Consider the following 17,961-nt stretch of genomic DNA (forward strand, 5'->3'; position numbering starts at 1 on the left):
TCCCCTGCCCTTTGTTCAGTCACAGCAGAGATGGCCACACCCACTCCCTCAGTGAGGGCAGTGTTCCAACCTCCCTCAACCCCGCCCCCTCTCCGCAGGTTACCATGGACTACAGAGGCTGCATTCTGAGGCCAGGGCGTTCCGAGAATGCCAAGGGCAGACATGATGACCTTAAATGATTTCCTCTTGTGTCAGTGTTGGTAAACTTTAGGAGCTAGGAAATGGTCCACTTTACAGAAATGTTCAAATTTACTGGCATTTCATATATTCTCTGCTCTAACATTGTCCTGACTCTTTCTGTATATTCTTTACTTATGTTTTGGTTTTCCTTAATCAAAGTGTGTCTTTTAATGCTTTTCAAAGAAGATTCTTTGGACTTACTAAATCACCTGAATTTTATACGTTTTCTGTTGTATTAAGTTCTGCTCATATCTTTATTTATCTTTTTTCTATGTTCTCAGGGTTTATTGTTTTCATCTTCTGATGTCAATTAAAACACTTGGTTATTCATTTTAATAAATCTTTTTACTTATAAAGATTTGAACTTTTGCAGATTCCAGCTTACTTGTACGTGTCTAAGGGTCAGGTCCTCTCCATTGTTGCTGGCCTAAGGCTTAGTTCACCATACAGCAATGTATATATTGACCTATTTTCCCCTCGACTTTCTGTGATTCCCTACATCTCACCTTTCTGTGCAGACAAGCCATTTGAAATACCCTTAACTTATTTCACAGCCAATAAGTCTTTGAAATAATGTGTATTTTTTAGAGAAATCTTCTTATATAATTAGGCAGAAAATCTGACCTGCCATATTTTTCAAAACAGCATAATTTCACTCTTCTCAATGATTAATCTGTTGTATTACACAACCTTTGAGTATTTAGCTTTATCAATGACATGTACTTTAAAAATGTTTTAGAGATCCTACCAGTCTTTGAAAACATCCTTGTGCCTTGTTTCAGTTCCAGTTTTATGTATATTTTCTGCCTTGCACCCGATTATTCCTTCATCTGATGGATAGCCTTGGGAATCTAATTCTGGTATTGATGGTTTTGGCTGATTGTCTCCCCTTGTAGCTGCTTTCTTCATTATTGTGTAAATTTAGATCATGAGCTCATGTTTAGCTAAACAGCTGACCTTGTAAGAGGCTTAGGTATGAACGCTCGTAAGTTTCAGCACAAAGTCGGCAAAGATTTATTTGTGTCCCTCCAACGAGTGGCCCGCAAGGACCCCGTTTTCTACAAGTGTTGGTCCAATACTCCCTCTAGAGGCAGGGGACTCAGACAGGGCTGCTTTGCCTCCCCCGATCTGGGGCAGGGGCAGTGGGCAGCCTGTGACCAGGGCAGGAGCCCCTCCGCGTGTGTCCCAGGGACCCATCTGCCTGCGAACTTCGGTCACCTTGCAGGAAGCTGCGATGCACAGAACTATGTTAGCTGTGCAGCGCGGTGTACTGTGCGGACACGTTCCACACACACTTCAAGTAAGAGGGCGGCCTGAGTGGAAAGGTGAGAGTTTGGGCAGCTGTGCAGACAAAGAAGGCGCCCTTTGGCCTGGGCCTAAAAACTTGTGACACTCCACTGGGCCTGCCGGGCTCTGAGGGCCCTGCCCTGGGCCCCCTGCTCCCCTGCCCTTTGTTCAGTCACAGCAGAGATGGCCACACCCACTCCCTCAGTGAGGGCAGTGTTCCAACCTCCCTCAGCCCCGCCCCCTCTCCGCAGGTTACCATGGACTACAGAGGCTGCATTCTGAGGCCAGGGCGTTCCGAGAATGCCAAGGGCAGACATGATGACCTTAAATGATTTCCTCTTGTGTCAGTGTTGGTAAACTTTAGGAGCTAGAAAATGGTCCACTTTACAGAAATGTTCAAATTTACTGGCATTTCATATATTCTCTGCTCTAACATTGTCCTGACTCTTTCTGTATATTCTTTACTTATGTTTTGGTTTTCCTTAATCAAAGTGTGTCTTTTAAATCTTTTCAAAGAAGATTCTTTGGACTTACTAAATCACCTGAATTTTATACGTTTTCTGTTGTATTAAGTTCTGCTCATATCTTTATTTATCTTTTCTCTATGTTCTCAGGGTTTATTGTTTTCATCTTCTGATGTCAATTAAAACACTTGGTTATTCATTTTAATAAATCTTTTTACTTATAAAGATTTGAACTTTTGAAGATTCCAGCTTACTTGTACGTGTCTAAGGGTCAGGTCCTCTCCATTGTTGCTGGCCTAAGGCTTAGTTCACCCTACAGAAATGTATATATTGACCTATTTTCCCCTCGACTTTCTGTGATTCCCTACATCTCACCTTTCTTTGCAGACAAGCCATTTGAAATACCCTTAACTTATTTCACAGCCAATAAGTCTTTGAAATAATGTGTATTTTTTAGAGAAATCTTCTTATAGAATTAGGCAGAAAATCTGACCTGCCATAGTTTTCAAAACAGCATAATTTCACTCTTCTCAATGATTAATCTGTTGTATTACACAACCTTGGAGTATTTAGCTTTATCAATGACATGTCCTTGAAAAATGTTTTAGAGATCCTACCAGTCTTTGAAAACATCCTTGTGCCTTGCTTCAGGTCCAGTTTTATGTATATTTTCTGCCTTGCACCCGATTATTCCTACACCTGATGGATGGCCTTGGGAATCTAATTCTGGTATTGATGGTTTTGGCTGATTGTCTCCCCTTGTAGCTGCTTTCTTCATTATTGTGTAAATTTAGATCATGAGCTCATGTTTAGCTAAACAGCTGACCTTGTAAGAGGCTTAGGTGTGAACGCTCGTAAGTTTCAGCAGAAAGTCGGCAAAGATTTATTTGTGTCCCACCAATGAGTGGCCCGCAAGGACCACGTTTTCTACAGTGTTGGTCCAATACTCCCTCTAGAGGCAGCGGAATCAGACAGGGCTGCTTTGCGGCCCCAGATCTGGGGCAGGGGCAGTGGGCGTCCTGTCACCCGGCAGGAGCCTCTCCGCGTGTGTCCCAGAGACCCATCTGCCTGCGAACTTCGGTCACCTGGCAGGAAGCTACGATGCCCAGACCTATGCTTAGCTGTGCAGCGCGGTGTACTGAGCGGACAGGTTCCACACACACTTTAAGTAAGAGGGCGGCCTGTGTGGAAAGGTGAGAGTTTGGGCAGCTGTGCAGACAAAGAAGGCGCCCTTTGGCCTGGGCCTAAAAGCTTGTGGCAATCCACTGGGCCTGTCGGGCTCTGAGGGCCCTGCCCTGGGTCCCCTGCTCCACTGCCCTTTGTTCAGTCACAGCAGAGATGGCCACACCCACTCCCTCAGTGAGGGCTGTGTTCCAACCTCCCTCAGCCCCGCCCCCTCTCCGCAGGTTACCATGGACTACAGAGGCTGCATTCTGAGGCCAGGGCGTTCCGAGAATGCCAAGGGCAGACATGATGACCTTAAATGATTTCCTCTTGTGTCAGTGTTGGTAAACTTTAGGAGCTAGGAAATGGTCCACTTGACAGAAATGTTCAAATTTACTGGCATTTCATATATTCTCTGCTCTAACATTGTCCTGACTCTTTCTGTATATTCTTTTCTTATGTTTTGGTTTTCCTTAAACAAGGTGTGTCTTTTAATTCTTTTCAAAGAAGATTCTTTGGACTTACTAAATCACCTGAATTTTATACGTTTTCTGTTGTATTAAGTTCTGCTCATATCTTTATTTATCTTTTTTCTATGTTCTCAGGGTTTATTGTTTTCATCTTCTGATGTCAATTAAAACACTTGGTTATTCATTTTAATAAATCTTTTTACTTATAAAGATTTGAACTTTTGAAGATTCCAGCTTACTTGTACGTGTCTAAGGGTCAGGTCCTCTCCATTGTTGCTGGCCTAAGGCTTAGTTCACCATACAGCAATGTATATATTGACCTATTTTCCCCTTGACTTTCTGTGATTCCCTACATCTCACCTTTCTTTGCAGACAAGCCATTTGAAATACCCTTAACTTATTTCACAGCCAATAAGTCTTTGAAATAATGTGTATTTTTTAGAGAAATCTTCTTATATAATTAGGCAGAAAATCTGACCTGCCATAGTTTTCAAAACAGCATAATTTCACTCTTCTCAATGATTAATCTGTTGTATTACACAACCTTGGAGTATTTAGCTTTATCAATGACATGTCCTTGAAAAATGTTTTAGAGATCCTACCAGTCTTTGAAAACATCCTTGTGCCTTGTTTCAGTTCCAGTTTGATGTATATTTTCTGCCTTGCACCCGATTATTCCTACATCTGATGGATGGCCTTGGGAATCTAATTCTGGTATTGATGGTTTTGGCTGATTGTCTCCCCTTGTAGCTGCTTTCTTCATTATTGTGTAAATTTAGATCATGAGCTCATGTTTAGCTAAACAGCTGACCTTGTAAGAGGCTTAGGTGTGAACGCTCGTAACTTTCAGCAGAAAGTCGGCAAAGATTTATTTGTGTCCCTCCAATGAGTGGACCGCAAGGACCCCGTTTTCTACAAGTGTTGGTCCAATACTCCCTCTAGAGGCAGGGGACTCAGACAGGGCTGCTTTGCGGCCCCCGATCTGGAACAGGGGCAGTGGGCGGCCTGTGACCCGGGCAGGAGCCCCTACGCGTGTGTCCCAGGGACCCATCTGCCTGCGAACTTCGGTCACCTGGCAGGAAGCTACGATGCCCAGACCTATGCTTAGCTGTGCAGCGTGGTGTACTGAGCGGACAGGTTCCACACACACTTCAAGTAAGAGGGCGGCCTGAGTGGAAAGGTGAGAGTTTGGGCAGCTGTGCAGACAAAGAAGGCGCCCTTTGGCCTGGCCCTAAAAGCTTGTGACACTCCACTGGGCCTGCCGGGCTCTGAGGGCCCTGCCCTGGGCCCCCTGCTCCCCTGCCCTTTGTTCAGTCACAGCAGAGATGGCCACACCCACTCCCTCAGTGAGGGCAGTGTTCCAACCTCCCTCAGCCCCGCCCCCTCTCCGCAGGTTACCATGGACTACAGAGGCTGCATTCTGAGGCCAGGGCGTTCCGAGAATGCCAAGGGCAGACATGATGACCTTAAATGATTTCCTCTTGTGTCAGTGTTGGTAAACTTTAGGAGCTAGGAAATGGTCCACTTTACAGAAATGTTCAAATTTACTGGCATTTCATATATTCTCTGCTCTAACATTGTCCTGGCTCTTTCTGTATATTCTTTACTTATGTTTTGGTTTTCCTTAATCAAAGTGTGTCTTTTAATGCTTTTCAAAGAAGATTCTTTGGACTTACTAAATCACCTGAATTTTATACGTTTTCTGTTGTATTAAGTTCTGCTCATATCTTTATTTATCTTTTCTCTATGTTCTCAGGGTTTATTGTTTTCATCTTCTGATGTCAATTAAAACACTTGGTTATTCATTTTAATAAATCTTTTTACTTATAAAGATTTGAACTTTTGAAGATTCCAGCTTACTTGTACGTGTCTAAGGGTCAGGTCCTCTCCATTGTTGCTGGCCTAAGGCTTAGTTCACCCTACAGAAATGTATATATTGACCTATTTTCCCCTCGACTTTCTGTGATTCCCTACATCTCACCTTTCTTTGCAGACAAGCCATTTGAAATACCCTTAACTTATTTCACAGCCAATAAGTCTTTGAAATAATGTGTATTTTTTAGAGAAATCTTCTTATAGAATTAGGCAGAAAATCTGACCTGCCATAGTTTTCAAAACAGCATAATTTCACTCTTCTCAATGATTAATCTGTTGTATTACACAACCTTGGAGTATTTAGCTTTATCAATGACATGTCCTTGAAAAATGTTTTAGAGATCCTACCAGTCTTTGAAAACATCCTTGTGCCTTGCTTCAGGTCCAGTTTTATGTATATTTTCTGCCTTGCACCCGATTATTCCTACACCTGATGGATGGCCTTGGGAATCTAATTCTGGTATTGATGGTTTTGGCTGATTGTCTCCCCTTGTAGCTGCTTTCTTCATTATTGTGTAAATTTAGATCATGAGCTCATGTTTAGCTAAACAGCTGACCTTGTAAGAGGCTTAGGTGTGAACGCTCGTAAGTTTCAGCAGAAAGTCGGCAAAGATTTATTTGTGTCCCACCAATGAGTGGCCCGCAAGGACCACGTTTTCTACAGTGTTGGTCCAATACTCCCTCTAGAGGCAGCGGAATCAGACAGGGCTGCTTTGCGGCCCCAGATCTGGGGCAGGGGCAGTGGGCGTCCTGTCACCCGGCAGGAGCCTCTCCGCGTGTGTCCCAGAGACCCATCTGCCTGCGAACTTCGGTCACCTGGCAGGAAGCTACGATGCCCAGACCTATGCTTAGCTGTGCAGCGCGGTGTACTGAGCGGACAGGTTCCACACACACTTTAAGTAAGAGGGCGGCCTGTGTGGAAAGGTGAGAGTTTGGGCAGCTGTGCAGACAAAGAAGGCGCCCTTTGGCCTGGGCCTAAAAGCTTGTGGCAATCCACTGGGCCTGTCGGGCTCTGAGGGCCCTGCCCTGGGTCCCCTGCTCCACTGCCCTTTGTTCAGTCACAGCAGAGATGGCCACACCCACTCCCTCAGTGAGGGCTGTGTTCCAACCTCCCTCAGCCCCGCCCCCTCTCCGCAGGTTACCATGGACTACAGAGGCTGCATTCTGAGGCCAGGGCGTTCCGAGAATGCCAAGGGCAGACATGATGACCTTAAATGATTTCCTCTTGTGTCAGTGTTGGTAAACTTTAGGAGCTAGGAAATGGTCCACTTGACAGAAATGTTCAAATTTACTGGCATTTCATATATTCTCTGCTCTAACATTGTCCTGACTCTTTCTGTATATTCTTTTCTTATGTTTTGGTTTTCCTTAAACAAGGTGTGTCTTTTAATTCTTTTCAAAGAAGATTCTTTGGACTTACTAAATCACCTGAATTTTATACGTTTTCTGTTGTATTAAGTTCTGCTCATATCTTTATTTATCTTTTTTCTATGTTCTCAGGGTTTATTGTTTTCATCTTCTGATGTCAATTAAAACACTTGGTTATTCATTTTAATAAATCTTTTTACTTATAAAGATTTGAACTTTTGAAGATTCCAGCTTACTTGTACGTGTCTAAGGGTCAGGTCCTCTCCATTGTTGCTGGCCTAAGGCTTAGTTCACCATACAGCAATGTATATATTGACCTATTTTCCCCTTGACTTTCTGTGATTCCCTACATCTCACCTTTCTTTGCAGACAAGCCATTTGAAATACCCTTAACTTATTTCACAGCCAATAAGTCTTTGAAATAATGTGTATTTTTTAGAGAAATCTTCTTATATAATTAGGCAGAAAATCTGACCTGCCATAGTTTTCAAAACAGCATAATTTCACTCTTCTCAATGATTAATCTGTTGTATTACACAACCTTGGAGTATTTAGCTTTATCAATGACATGTCCTTGAAAAATGTTTTAGAGATCCTACCAGTCTTTGAAAACATCCTTGTGCCTTGTTTCAGTTCCAGTTTGATGTATATTTTCTGCCTTGCACCCGATTATTCCTACATCTGATGGATGGCCTTGGGAATCTAATTCTGGTATTGATGGTTTTGGCTGATTGTCTCCCCTTGTAGCTGCTTTCTTCATTATTGTGTAAATTTAGATCATGAGCTCATGTTTAGCTAAACAGCTGACCTTGTAAGAGGCTTAGGTGTGAACGCTCGTAACTTTCAGCAGAAAGTCGGCAAAGATTTATTTGTGTCCCTCCAATGAGTGGACCGCAAGGACCCCGTTTTCTACAAGTGTTGGTCCAATACTCCCTCTAGAGGCAGGGGACTCAGACAGGGCTGCTTTGCGGCCCCCGATCTGGAACAGGGGCAGTGGGCGGCCTGTGACCCGGGCAGGAGCCCCTACGCGTGTGTCCCAGGGACCCATCTGCCTGCGAACTTCGGTCACCTGGCAGGAAGCTACGATGCCCAGACCTATGCTTAGCTGTGCAGCGTGGTGTACTGAGCGGACAGGTTCCACACACACTTCAAGTAAGAGGGCGGCCTGAGTGGAAAGGTGAGAGTTTGGGCAGCTGTGCAGACAAAGAAGGCGCCCTTTGGCCTGGCCCTAAAAGCTTGTGACACTCCACTGGGCCTGCCGGGCTCTGAGGGCCCTGCCCTGGGCCCCCTGCTCCCCTGCCCTTTGTTCAGTCACAGCAGAGATGGCCACACCCACTCCCTCAGTGAGGGCAGTGTTCCAACCTCCCTCAGCCCCGCCCCCTCTCCGCAGGTTACCATGGACTACAGAGGCTGCATTCTGAGGCCAGGGCGTTCCGAGAATGCCAAGGGCAGACATGATGACCTTAAATGATTTCCTCTTGTGTCAGTGTTGGTAAACTTTAGGAGCTAGGAAATGGTCCACTTTACAGAAATGTTCAAATTTACTGGCATTTCATATATTCTCTGCTCTAACATTGTCCTGGCTCTTTCTGTATATTCTTTACTTATGTTTTGGTTTTCCTTAATCAAAGTGTGTCTTTTAATGCTTTTCAAAGAAGATTCTTTGGACTTACTAAATCACCTGAATTTTATACGTTTTCTGTTGTATTAAGTTCTGCTCATATCTTTATTTATCTTTTCTCTATGTTCTCAGGGTTTATTGTTTTCATCTTCTGATGTCAATTAAAACACTTGGTTATTCATTTTAATAAATCTTTTTACTTATAAAGATTTGAACTTTTGAAGATTCCAGCTTACTTGTACGTGTCTAAGGGTCACGTCCTCTCCATTGTTGCTGGCCTAAGGCTTAGTTCACCATACAGCAATGTATATATTGACCTATTTTCCCCTCGACTTTCTGTGATTCCCTACATCTCACCTTTCTTTGCAGACAAGCCATTTGAAATACCCTTAACTTATTTCACACCCAATAAGTCTTTGAAATAATGTGTATTTTTTAGAGAAATCTTCTTATATAATTAGGCAGAAAATCTGACCTGCCATAGTTTTCAAAACAGCATAATTTCACTCTTCTCAATGATTAATCTGTTGTATTACACAACCTTGGAGTATTTAGCTTTATCAATGACATGTCCTTGAAAAATGTTTTAGAGATCCTACCAGTCTTTGAAAACATCCTTGTGCCTTGTTTCAGTTCCAGTTTTATGTATATTTTCTGCCTTGCACCCGATTATTCCTTCATCTGATGGATGGCCTTGGGAATCTAATTCTGGTATTGATGGTTTTGGCTGATTGTCTCCCCTTGTAGCTGCTTTCTTCATTATTGTGTAAATTTAGATCATGAGCTCATGTTTAGCTAAACAGCTGACCTTGTAAGAGGCTTAGGTGTGAACGCTCGTAAGTTTCAGCAGAAAGTCGGCAAAGATTTATTAGTGTCCCTCCAATGAGTGGCCCGCAAGGACCCCGTTTCCTACAAGTGTTGGTCCAATACTCCCTCTAGAGGCAGGGGACTCAGACAGGGCTGCTTTGCGGCCCCCAATCTGGGGCAGGGGCAGTGGGCGGCCTGTGACCCGGGCAGGAGCCCCTACGCGTGTGTCCCAGGGACCCATCTGCCTGCGAACTTCGGTCACCTGGCAGGAAGCTACGATGCCCAGACCTAAGCTTAGCTGTGCAGCGTGGTGTACTGAGCGGACAGGTTCCACACACACTTCAAGTAAGAGGGCGGCCTGAGTGGAAAGGTGAGAGTTTGGGCAGCTGTGCAGACAAAGAAGGCGCCCTTTGGCCTGGGCCTAAAAGCTTGTGACACTCCACTGGGCCTGCCGGGCTCTGAGGGCCCTGCCCTGGGCCCCCTGCTCCCCTGCCCTTTGTTCAGTCACAGCAGAGATGGCCACACCCACTCCCTCAGTGAGGGCAGTGTTCCAACCTCCCTCAGCCCCGCCCCCTCTCCGCAGGTTACCATGGACTACAGATGCTGCATTCTGAGGCCAGGGCATTCCGAGAATGCCAAGGGCAGACATGATGACCTTAAATGATTTCCTCTTGTGTCAGTGTTGGTAAACTTTAGGAGCTAGGAAATGGTCCACTTTACAGAAATGTTCAAATTTACTGGCATTTCATATATTCTCTGCTCTAACATTGTCCTGACTCTTTCTGTATATTCTTTACTTATGTTTTGGTTTTCCTTAATCAAAGTGTGTTTTTTAATTCTTTTCAAAGAAGATTCTTTGGACTTACTAAATCACCTGAATTTTATACGTTTTCTGTTGTATTAAGTTCTGCTCATATCTTTATTTATCTTTTTTCTATGTTCTCAGGGTTTATTGTTTTCATCTTCTGATGTCAATTAAAACACTTGGTTATTCATTTTAATAAATCTTTTTACTTATAAAGATTTGAACTTTTGAAGATTCCAGCTTACTTGTACGTGTCTAAGGGTCAGGTCCTCTCCATTGTTGCTGGCCTAAGGCTTAGTTCACCATACAGCAATGTATATATTGACCTATTTTCCCCTCGACTTTCTGTGATTCCCTACATCTCACCTTTCTTTGCAGACAAGCCATTTGAAATACCCTTAACTTATTTCACAGCCAATAAGTCTTTGAAATAATGTGTATTTTTTAGAGAAATCTTCTTATATAATTAGGCAGAAAATCTGACCTGCCATAGTTTTCAAAACAGCATAATTTCACTCTTCTCAATGATTAATCTGTTGTATTACACAACCTTGGAGTATTTAGCTTTATCAATGACATGTCCTTGAAAAATGTTTTAGAGATCCTACCAGTCTTTGAAAACATCCTTGTGCCTTGTCTCAGTTCCAGTTTTATGTATATTTTCTGCCTTGCACCCGATTATTCCTACACCTGATGGATGGCCTTGGGAATCTAATTCTGGTATTGATGGTTTTGGCTGATTGTCTCCCCTTGAAGCTGCTTTCTTCATTATTGTGTAAATTTAGATCATGAGCTCATGTTTAGCTAAACAGCTGACCTTGTAAGAGGCTTAGGTGTGAACGCTCGTAACTTTCAGCAGAAAGTCGGCAAAGATTTATTTGTGTCCCTCCAATGAGTGGCCCGCAAGGACCCCGTTTTCTACAAGTGTTGGTCCAATACTCCCTCTAGAGGCAGGGGACTCAGACAGGGCTGCTTTGCGGCCCCCGATCTGGAACAGGGGCAGTGGGCGGCCTGTGACCCGGGCAGGAGCCCCTACGCGTGTGTCCCAGGGACCCATCTGCCTGCGAACTTCGGTCACCTGGCAGGAAGCTACGATGCCCAGACCTATGCTTAGCTGTGCAGCGCGGTGTACTGAGCGGACAGGTTCCACACACACTTCAAGTAAGAGGGCGGCCTGAGTGGAAAGGTGAGAGTTTGGGCAGCTGTGCAGACAAAGAAGGCGCCCTTTGGCCTGGGCCTAAAAGCTTGTGACACTCCACTGGGCCTGCCGGGCTCTGAGGGCCCTGCCCTGGGCCCCCTGCTCCCCTGCCCTTTGTTCAGTCACAGCAGAGATGGCCACACCCACTCCCTCAGTGAGGGCAGTGTTCCAACCTCCCTCAGCCCCTCCCCCTCTCCGCAGGTTACCATGGACTACAGAGGCTGCATTCTGAGGCCAGGGCGTTCCGAGAATGCCAAGGGCAGACATGATGACCTTAAATGATTTCCTCTTGTGTCAGTGTTGGTAAACTTTAGGAGCTAGGAAATGGTCCACTTTACAGAAATGTTCAAATTTACTGGCATTTCATATATTCTCTGCTCTAACATTGTCCTGGCTCTTTCTGTATATTCTTTACTTATGTTTTGGTTTTCCTTAATCAAAGTGTGTCTTTTAATGCTTTTCAAAGAAGATTCTTTGGACTTACTAAATCACCTGAATTTTATACGTTTTCTGTTGTATTAAGTTCTGCTCATATCTTTATTTATCTTTTTTCTATGTTCTCAGGGTTTATTGTTTTCATCTTCTGATGTCAATTAAAACACTTGGTTATTCATTTTAATAAATCTTTTTACTTATAAAGATTTGAACTTTTGCAGATTCCAGCTTACTTGTACGTGTCTAAGGGTCAGGTCCTCTCCATTGTTGCTGGCCTAAGGCTTAGTTCACCATACAGCAATGTATATATTGACCTATTTTCCCCTCGACTTTCTGTGATTCCCTACATCTCACCTTTCTTTGCAGACAAGCCATTTGAAATACCCTTAACTTATTTCACAGCCAATAAGTCTTTGAAATAATGTGTATTTTTTAGAGAAATCTTCTTATATAATTAGGCAGAAAATCTGACCTGCCATAGTTTTCAAAACAGCATAATTTCACTCTTCTCAATGATTAATCTGTTGTATTACACAACCTTGGAGTATTTAGCTTTATCAATGACATGTCCTCGAAAAATGTTTTAGAGATCCTACCAGTCTTTGAAAACATCCTTGTGCCTTGTTTCAGTTCCAGTTTTATGTATATTTTCTGCCTTGCACCCGATTATTCCTTCATCTGATGGATGGCCTTGGGAATCTAATTCTGGTATTGATGGTTTTGGCTGATTGTCTCCCCTTGTAGCTGCTTTCTTCATTATTGTGTAAATTTAGATCATGAGCTCATGTTTAGCTAAACAGCTGACCTTGTAAGAGGGTTAGGTATGAACGCTCGTAAGTTTCAGCAAAAAGTCGGCAAAGATTTATTTGTGTCCCTCCAACGAGTGGCCCGCAAGGACCCCGTTTTCTACAAGTGTTGGTCCAATACTCCCTCTAGGGGCAGGGGATTCAGACAGGGCTGCTTTGCGTCCCCCGATCTGGAACAGGGGCAGTGGGCGGCCTGTGACCCTGGCAGGAGCCCCTCCGCGTGTGTCCCAGGGACCCATCTGCCTGCGAACTTCGGTCACCTGGCAGGAAGCTACGATGCCCAGAACTATGCTTAGCTGTGCAGCGCGGTGTACTGCGCGGACACGTTCCACACACACTTCAAGTAAGAGGGCGGCCTGAGTGGAAAGGTGAGAGTTTGGGCAGCTGTGCAGACAAAGAAGGCGCCCTTTGGCCTGGGCCTAAAAGCTTGTGACACTCCACTGGGCCTGCCGGGCTTTGAGGGCCCTGCCCTGGGCCCCCTGCTCCCCTGCCCTTTGTTCAGTCACAGCAGAGATGGCCACACCCACTCCCTCAGTGAGGGCAGTGTTCCAACCTCCCTCAGCCCCGCCCCCTCTCCGCAGGTTACCATGGACTACAGAGGCTGCATTCTGAGGCCAGGGCGTTCCGAGAATGCCAAGGGCAGACATGATGACCTTAAATGATTTCCTCTTGTGTCAGTGTTGGTAAACTTTAGGAGCTAGGAAATGGTCCACTTTACAGAAATGTTCAAATTTACTGGCATTTCATATATTCTCTGTTCTAACATTGTCCTGACTCTTTCTGTATATTCTTTACTTATGTTTTGGTTTTCCTTAATCAAAGTGTGTCTTTTAAATCTTTTCAAAGAAAATTCTTTGGAATTACTAAATCACCTGAATTTTATACGTTTTCTGTTGTATTAAGTTCTGCTCATATCTTTATTTATCTTTTTTCTATGTTCTCAGGGTTTATTGTTTTCATCTTCTGATGTCAATTAAAACACTTGGTTATTCATTTTAATAAATCTTTTTACTTATAAAGATTTGAACTTTTGAAGATTCCAGCTTACTTGTACGTGTCTAAAGGTCAGGTCCTCTCCATTGTTGCTGGCCTAAGGCTTAGTTCACCATACAGCAATGTATATATTGACCTATTTTCCCCTCGACTTTCTGTGATTCCCTACATCTCACCTTTCTTTGCAGACAAGCCATTTGAAATACCCTTAACTTATTTCACAGCCAATAAGTCTTTGAAATAATGTGTATTTTTTAGAGAAATCTTCTTATATAATTAGGCAGAAAATCTGACCTGCCATAGTTTTCAAAACAGCATAATTTCACTCTTCTCAATGATTAATCTGTTGTATTACACAACCTTGGAGTATTTAGCTTTATCAATGACATGTCCTTGAAAAATGTTTTAGAGATCCTACCAGTCTTTGAAAACATCCTTGTGCCTTGTTTCAATTCCAGTTTTATGTATATTTTCTGCCTTGCACCCGATTATTCCTTCATCTGATGGATGGCCTTGGGAATCTAATTCTGGTATTGATGGTTTTGGCTGATTGTCTCCCCTTGTAGCTGCTTTCTTCATTATTGTGTAAATTTAGATCATGAGCTCATGTTTAGCTAAACAGCTGACCTTGTAAGAGGCTTAGGTGTGAACGCTCGTAAGTTTCAGCAGAAAGTCGGCAAAGATTTATTAGTGTCCCTCCAATAAGTGGCCCGCAAGGACCCCGTTTCCTACAAGTGTTGGTCCAATACTCCCTCTAGAGGCAGGGGACTCAGACAGGGCTGCTTTGCGGCCCCCAATCTGGGGCAGGGGCAGTGGGCGGCCTGTGACCCGGGCAGGAGCCCCTACGCGTGTGTCCCAGGGACCCATCTGCCTGCGAACTTCGGTCACCTGGCAGGAAGCTACGATGCCCAGACCTATGCTTAGCTGTGCAGCGTGGTGTACTGAGCGGACAGGTTCCACACACACTTCAAGTAAGAGGGCGGCCTGAGTGGAAAGGTGAGAGTTTGGGCAGCTGTGCAGACAAAGAAGGCGCCCTTTGGCCTGGGCCTAAAAGCTTGTGACAATCCACTGGGCCTGCCGGGCTCTGAGGGCCCTGCCCTGGGCCCCCTGCTCCCCTGCCCTTTGTTCAGTCACAGCAGAGATGGCCACACCCACTCCCTCAGTGAGGGCAGTGTTCCAACCTCCCTCAGCCCCGCCCCCTCTCCGCAGGTTACCATGGACTACAGAGGCTGCATTCTGAGGCCAGGGCGTTCCGAGAATGCCAAGGGCAGACATGATGACCTTAAATGATTTCCTCTTGTGTCAGTGTTGGTAAACTTTAGGAGCTAGGAAATGGTCCACTTTACAGAAATGTTCAAATTTACTGGCATTTCATATATTCTCTGCTCTAACATTGTCCTGACTCTTTCTGTATATTCTTTACTTATGTTTTGGTTTTCCTTAATCAAAGTGTGTCTTTTAATTCTTTTCAAAGAAGATTCTTTGGACTTACTAAATCACCTGAATTTTATACGTTTTCTGTTGTATTAAGTTCTGCTCATATCTTTATTTATCTTTTTTCTATGTTCTCAGGGTTTATTGTTTTCATCTTCTGATGTCAATTAAAACACTTGGTTATTCATTTTAATAAATCTTTTTACTTATAAAGATTTGAACTTTTGAAGATTCCAGCTTACTTGTACGTGTCTAAGGGTCAGGTCCTCTCCATTGTTGCTGGCCTAAGGCTTAGTTCACCATACAGCAATGTATATATTGACCTATTTTCCCCTCGACTTTCTGTGATTCCCTACATCTCACCTTTCTTTGCAGACAAGCCATTTGAAATACCCTTAACTTATTTCACAGCCAATAAGTCTTTGAAATAATGTGTATTTTTTAGAGAAATCTTCTTATATAATTAGGCAGAAAATCTGACCTGCCATAGTTTTCAAAACAGCATAATTTCACTCTTCTCAATGATTAATCTGTTGTATTACACAACCTTGGAGTATTTAGCTTTATCAATGACATGTCCTTGAAAAATGTTTTAGAGATCCTACCAGTCTTTGAAAACATCCTTGTGCCTTGTTTCAGTTCCAGTTTTATGTATATTTTCTGCCTTGCACCCGATTATTCCTACACCTGATGGATGGCCTTGGGAATCTAATTCTGGTATTGATGGTTTTGGCTGATTGTCTCCCCTTGAAGCTGCTTTCTTCATTATTGTGTAAATTTAGATCATGAGCTCATGTTTAGCTAAACAGCTGACCTTGTAAGAGGCTTAGGTGTGAACGCTCGTAACTTTCAGCAGAAAGTCGGCAAAGATTTATTTGTGTCCCTCCAATGAGTGGCCCGCAAGGACCCCGTTTTCTACAAGTGTTGGTCCAATACTCCCTCTAGAGGCAGGGGACTCAGACAGGGCTGCTTTGCGTCCCCCGATCTGGAACAGGGGCAGTGGGCGGCCTGTGACCCGGGCAGGAGCCCCTACGCGTGTGTCCCAGGGACCCATCTGCCTGCGAACTTCGGTCACCTGGCAGGAAGCTACGATGCCCAGACATATGCTTAGCTGTGCAGCGTGGTGTACTGAGCGGACAGGTTCCACACACACTTCAAGTAAGAGGGCGGCCTGAGTGGAAAGGTGAGAGTTTGGGCAGCTGTGCAGACAAAGAAGGCGCCCTTTGGCCTGGGCCTAAAAGCTTGTGACACTCCACTGGGCCTGCCGGGCTCTGAGGGCCCTGCCCTGGGCCCCCTGCTCCCCTGCCCTTTGTTCAGTCACAGCAGAGATGGCCACACCCACTCCCTCAGTGAGGGCAGTGTTCCAACCTCCCTCAGCCCCGCCCCCTCTCCGCAGGTTACCATGGACTACAGAGGCTGCATTCTGAGGCCAGGGCGTTCCGAGAATGCCAAGGGCAGACATGATGACCTTAAATGATTTCCTCTTGTGTCAGTGTTGGTAAACTTTAGGAGCTAGGAAATGGTCCACTTTACAGAAATGTTCAAATTTACTGGCATTTCATATATTCTCTGCTCTAACATTGTCCTGACTCTTTCTGTATATTCTTTACTTATGTTTTGGTTTTCCTTAATCAAAGTGTGTCTTTTAATGCTTTTCAAAGAAGATTCTTTGGACTTACTAAATCACCTGAATTTCATACGTTTTCTGTTGTATTAAGTTCTGCTCATATCTTTATTTATCTTTTTTCTATGTTCTCAGGGTTTATTGTTTTCATCTTCTGATGTCAATTAAAACACTTGGTTATTCATTTTAATAAATCTTTTTACTTATAAAGATTTGAACTTTTGCAGATTCCAGCTTACTTGTACGTGTCTAAGGGTCAGGTCCTCTCCATTGTTGCTGGCCTAAGGCTTAGTTCACCATACAGCAATGTATATATTGACCTATTTTCCCCTCGACTTTATGTGATTCCCTACATCTCACCTTTCTTTGCAGACAAGCCATTTGAAATACCCTTAACTTATTTCACAGCCAATAAGTCTTTGAAATAATGTGTATTTTTTAGAGAAATCTTCTTATATAATTAGGCAGAAAATCTGACCTGCCATAGTTTTCAAAACAGCATAATTTCACTCTTCTCAATGATTAATCTGTTGTATTACACAACCTTGGAGTATTTAGCTTTATCAATGACATGTCCTCGAAAAATGTTTTAGAGATCCTACCAGTCTTTGAAAACATCCTAGTGCCTTGCTTCAGTTCCAGTTTTATGTATATTTTCTGCCTTGCACCCGATTATTCCTACACCTGATGGATGGCCTTGGGAATCTAATTCTGGTATTGATGGTTTTGGCTGATTGTCTCCCCTTGTAGCTGCTTTCTTCATTATTGTGTAAATTTAGATCATGAGCTCATGTTTAGCTAAACAGCTGACCTTGTAAGAGGCTTAGGTGTGAACGCTCGTAAGTTTCAGCAGAAAGTCGGCAAAGATTTATTTGTGTCCCACCAATGAGTGGCCCGCAAGGACCACGTTTTCTACAGTGTTGGTCCAATACTCCCTCTAGAGGCAGCGGAATCAGACAGGTCTGCTTTGCGGCCCCAGATCTGGGGCAGGGGCAGTGGGCGTCCTGTCACCCGGCAGGAGCCTCTCCGCGTGTGTCCCAGAGACCCATCTGCCTGCGAACTTCGGTCACCTGGCAGGAAGCTACGATGCCCAGACCTATGCTTAGCTGTGCAGCGCGGTGTACTGAGCGGACAGGTTCCACACACACTTCAAGTAAGAGGGCGGCCTGAGTGGAAAGGTGAGAGTTTGGGCAGCTGTGCAGAGAAAGAAGGCGCCCTTTGGCCTGGGCCTAAAAGCTTGTGGCAATCCACTGGGCCTGTCGGGCTCTGAGGGCCCTGCCCTTGGTCCCCTGCTCCACTGCCCTTTGTTCAGTCACAGCAGAGATGGCCACACCCACTCCCTCAGTGAGGGCAGTGTTCCAACCTCCCTCAGCCCCGCCCCCTCTCTGCAGGTTACCATGGACTACAGAGGCTGCATTCTGAGGCCAGGG

The sequence above is a fragment of the Mesoplodon mirus genome (assembly GCF_964341445.2).
Source record: "Mesoplodon mirus genome assembly, chromosome: 1".
NCBI classification, from domain to species: domain Eukaryota; kingdom Metazoa; phylum Chordata; class Mammalia; order Artiodactyla; family Ziphiidae; genus Mesoplodon; species Mesoplodon mirus.